This window comes from Salvelinus sp. IW2-2015, linkage group LG31, assembly GCF_002910315.2.
Source record: "Salvelinus sp. IW2-2015 linkage group LG31, ASM291031v2, whole genome shotgun sequence".
Lineage (NCBI taxonomy): Eukaryota > Metazoa > Chordata > Actinopteri > Salmoniformes > Salmonidae > Salvelinus > Salvelinus sp. IW2-2015.
Window position 1 is genome coordinate 31,945,726 of NC_036870.1, and position 4,917 is coordinate 31,950,642.

The following is a 4,917-nucleotide window of genomic DNA, read 5'->3' on the forward strand; positions in this document are numbered from 1 at the left end:
CTACAAAAAGGAGTTAGTGCCTACAAAAAGGAGTTAGTGCCTACAAAAAGGAGTTAGTGCCTACAAAAAGGAGTTAGTGCCTACATAAAGGAGTTGGTGCCTACAAAAAGGAGTTGGTGCCTACAAAAAGGAGTTAGTGCCTACAAAAAGGAGTTGGTGCCTACAAAAGAGCCATTACTATTGCTCTCTATTCACTGTACAGGGCTCTCGTCAAAAGAAGCTCTGTATGGAATAGGGTAAGATTTGGGATGCAGAAGATTTTTTGTTAAATGAACATGTTGATTATGTGTGACAAAATAATTAACGGTTTTCTTATTTTTTTTGTATTTTTGGGGTATTTTACCCCCTTTTTTCTCTCCAATTTCGATCTTGTCTCATTGCTGCAACTCCCCAACGGGCTCGAGAGGCGAAGGTCGAGTCATGTGTTCTGCGAAACATGACCCGCCAAACCATGCTTCTTAACACCCGCCTGCTTAACCCGGAAGCCAGCCGCACCAATGTGTCGGAGGAAACACCATTCACCTGACGGACCGAGGTCAGCCTGCAGGCGCCTGGCTCGCCACAAGGAGTCGCTAGAGCACGAAGAGCCAAGTAAAGCCCCACGGCCAAACCCTCCCCTAACCCGGACAGCGCTGGGCCAGTTGTGCGCCGCCCTATGGGACTCCCGATCACGTCTGGTTGTCATACAGCCCGGGATCGAACCCGGCTCTATAGTGACTCCTCTAGCTCTGCGATGCAGTACCTTAGACCGCTGTTCCACTCGGGTCTGTAGTGACTCCTCTAGCTCTGCGATGCAGTACCTGCTGTTCCACTCGGGTCTATAGTGACTCCTCTAGCTCTGCGATGCAGTACCTGCTGTTCCACTCGGGAGGCCCAAGGAATCAACGTTTTAAAGATTTATTATATGTGTTTTGAGTGTTATCAAATCATCTTGGTACTAGAGACACTAGGTTTTAAAAGAATTGTTGCTTAGCAGCTTAATTGCAGCTAAAACGTTTTAAGCTGTTTCACCTTGTTTATGGTCATGTGTGCACTCAAGTAGAACGCCACGTGAGAGAGTGTTTTCCCCGGGTTTTGTTTGTACCTTTACAATTTACAAGCTCGCCAACGACATGAAAGGTTTGGAACGATTTGTTAAAAATAGTTATCTAACTTTAATGATTTTCTGTGAAGATTAAAATGGAAAAATGCAGTGATGCAAAACGTGGTAATAAATCTGTTAATCTCCAAAGGAATAAAAACATTAACGAAATACCTTTATTATCTCCCTCTTAAATATATTTTTTTTAACAAAGTGTTTCAACAGGGAAACATTTGGTTGTGTCACATATCACAAACCTGAGAAGCTGTTTTTACAGGAGAACAATAGAGCAACAAAGTATCCGCGGTATGAACGTGAGAACAGAACCTATGATCAACGTCTCTACGAGAATAAGGAGTTCATTGTTTACAGGATACAGTGCAGCTTCGCCAGTGTCAAGTCCACGTTTATTTAAAGTGCATTTAACATGGGTCACAACACACTTTACATTAAAAAGAGAAAGAAAACAAAGTAGAAAGAGGGAGGGAGGGAGGGAGGAGGGAGGGAGGAGGAGGGAGGGAGGGAGGGAGGGAGGGAGGGAGGGAGGTGAAACAATATCAACAACAGTATAAAAACTATACAGGAGCAGAAGCACGTTAGTAGTCTCTTCTTTTTTAACCTGCTGTTCTTCACAGTGTTCCGATAGGGGCCTGGACCGATCGCACATGAAGACAAGAAGGCCGGGCCCCGGGGGCCCAACGCCAAGCTCTCCTTCCACAGCCAACGGATGTCTGGTTTCAGCCTGCGGGGCCGGAAGGAAGAAGGAGGGCTGATCCAAGGCAAGCTGCGGATCGCTCGTGCCAGGAGCCTTCCTAGTGCTGGGGGTCATCGTGGTGGTGGTGGCACGGCTCTGGCAGTGGCTGGGTACTGGCCCTACCGACACCACGATCATCAAGCTCTTGGACTTGGACAACAAGGCTCTGGTTCTGTGGAACAGCAGCAGGAGGTAGAGGTAAGGGTGTCTCTGAGCCCCAGTCATCCGGTTGGACCTGGGGGCTAAAGAGCCTCCTGACTCGACCAGTCTGATCCACAGTGAGCGGATGAAGCTCCTGGGACCAGTCATCATGGGCGTGGGCTGTTCATCCTCATCTGTGCCAACACGGTGCTGTACGAGAACCGCGACAGGGAGACCCAGATGCTGCTGGCCAGATCAGAGGATCATCTGTTCGGTGTCGGCGGCCATGCCCTCAGCCGACCTCTCAGACATGGCAGCAGCCAACTCCATGGCCAGACACTACCAGTGGGTGAGCAGTCTGCCTGCCACCCACCTTAACATCCTCTGTCTGCAGCAGCTAGCCAGCTCAGAGCCCCTGCTGCAGATGACCAGAGACAGCAGGGAGGAGGAGGAGACGGCTGACTATACGTACCAGCAGGCCACCGTACAGACGGAGGCTCTACACCACCAGGAGTCAGCCTCCACCCCTTCCCTCCACTCCTCCCATTCCAACTCCTGCAACTCCAGCAAGACGGACTTCAACACGCGGTGGGGCGGTGGTGGTGGTGAGCCAGGCGTAGGGGGCTCCAGCCCAGACCCCCAGCCCGCTCACCTCTTTAAGCTCCACAACTGTCTGGTGTCAGCCAGCTCCATGTCCACTCTGGGAGGGGACGACTGGTCGGAGGTCACAGCCATGCTGCCCAGGCGCTCCTACAGTCTTAGCTACAGGACTAACCCCGGCCCTCACTGGCCCCAGACTGTAATACGTCTACAGGAAGGGGCCATGCGACCCGGGGGACCTGGGGCAGACCCACAGATAGTGCAGCCCACGCGGAGGGAGCGCAGCTTGGACGTGTGTGTGAACATGTTTAGATGCGTGGAGACCCCGAAGCTCACTCCTGTAGAGGAGCAGAAGCACGGCAGCTGGCCCCGGTTAGACCTGGGCTGTGCCCGCAGGTACCTGAAGCTGGACAATAAGGAGGACTCGGTGGACAGACTGCTAGACCAGTTAGAGCAGCAGTGTTCTCAGTGGGATAAGAGTTTCGGCTCAGGGCCTTTCCAATGAGAGCCGGTAAGAGCCCCATATCTCAATAGGGCCCCACATCAGGGTCCTCTTGTTTTTTAAAAGCAGCTTATAAAGAAAGATCCTCATGGATGCTGATATATCCACTACCAGGAGTAGGAGCTTTTTGTTGGATCATAATTGTGCACTGTTGACTCCTGAAACCGAGAAGGGAGGCTATAACAGAAACCCTTCTATGTACGACACTGAATTCCTCTCTACATTGTCGAGCAGCTTCCAATCTRAAGATACAAACCTTTAGAAACCTTGTTTCTCGGACTTCCCGTGGCGTGGATATATAAACACAAGTGTTGGAGGACTGCAGACGAATTGGATCCGTTTGGCAGACATTCTGTTTTAAGAGGGGAACAATACTCCATACTGTCAAAGATGAGTTGGAGACATTTCCCAGTCTGTTTACTGGGTGGCAGTATTAGGCTTGGCACTTGGCAACACTGAAGGAATCAATTTGTCTTTCATTGCCAAAGCGTTGCTTGTTTCCAGGACACAGCAAGCACATCCGAATGTGGGGAGGTGGAAAACCCATTCTAATGAGGGACTGTCTTCACTGTGTAATCTATTTAAAAACCAAACCACTCGAATCTGGCGGCGAGCCTCAGATGTGCTTCTGATAACAGCTAGTAAAATAAAACACATGTTCCATAGACCAAAACAAGTGCATGATGATAGAGATGTCATGTGTAATCTACATTTACGTAGTTATGCAGAATAATGCTTTAATTGGCTGTGGATCAGATAAACACATAGTTAATGATAGGTTGGTAACACTTTATTTGAAGGTTACCTACATAAAGACTTCATTGCACATTCATAAACAGTACATAAGCATTGATTAAGTATTATGTAGTGCTTGTTAATGGGTTATGTAGGGCTTATGAATGGGTTATGTAGGGCTTATGAATGGGTAATAAATCCCATCACGTACTATGTTGTCCGTTTGCTGTCCTTCTCCTGGTTATTACCAAGGTTGTGTCCCAAATTACACCCTATTCCCTATATAGTGCACTACTCTTGACCTGCACTCAGGGCTCTGGTCAAAAGTAGTGGTCTGTATAGGGCAGGGCTCGCCAAACCTGTTCCTGGAGAGTTACCGTCCAGTAGGTTTTAATTCCAACCCTGTTCCTGGAGAGTTACCGTCCAGTAGGTTTTAATTCCAACCCGGTTCCTGGAGAGCTACCGTCCAGTAGGATTTCACCACAAGAGGGTATGTCTCCAGGAACAGGGTTGGAGAGTCCTGGCATAGGGAATAGGGTGCTATTTGAGACGTAACCCCAGGTAATCCACCAGTGGGAATCAGCGGTGAGGAGAAACCCCTCCCTCCTGTCTACCGTCCTGTTGATTCTCTCACTGCCTCCTTCTCAGAGTGCATCTTGTGTTCGTCCCAAATGACACCCTATTCCCTATGTAGTGTTCTGTATAAGGACTAGGGTGCCATTTGGGACGCGGTCCTAGTGTTTACGAGGAGGGGTCACCCCTTTCTTCGTCCATTAGAGGTGAGGGAATGGAGGACAGCACTGTCTCAGTCTGTTTGATTTTGTGGAATGAAATTATCAATGTTTTAGCATGCAGTTGGGGTGTGTGGGGCTACGTGATTAAGACATGTCTGGTTCCCTTAGGACAAGACACACACACACACACACACACACACACACACACACACACACACACACACACACACACACACACACACACACACACACACACACACACACACACACACACACACACACAGGCTGATGTGGAGAGAAGGCTCCATTGTATTTTCAATGCCACAGTCTCTCTCTCTCTCTCTCTCTCTCTCTCACTCTCTCGTCAGTG

At 49.1% G+C, this 4,917-nt stretch overlaps 1 pseudogene; it reads left to right on the top strand.

Annotated features, from left to right (window-relative positions):
• The first annotated feature begins 1,389 nt into the window (after positions 1 to 1,389).
• LOC139023389 (transmembrane protein 200A-like) lies at positions 1,390 to 4,023 on the top strand (annotated as a pseudogene).
• The last annotated feature ends 894 nt before the right edge of the window (positions 4,024 to 4,917 follow it).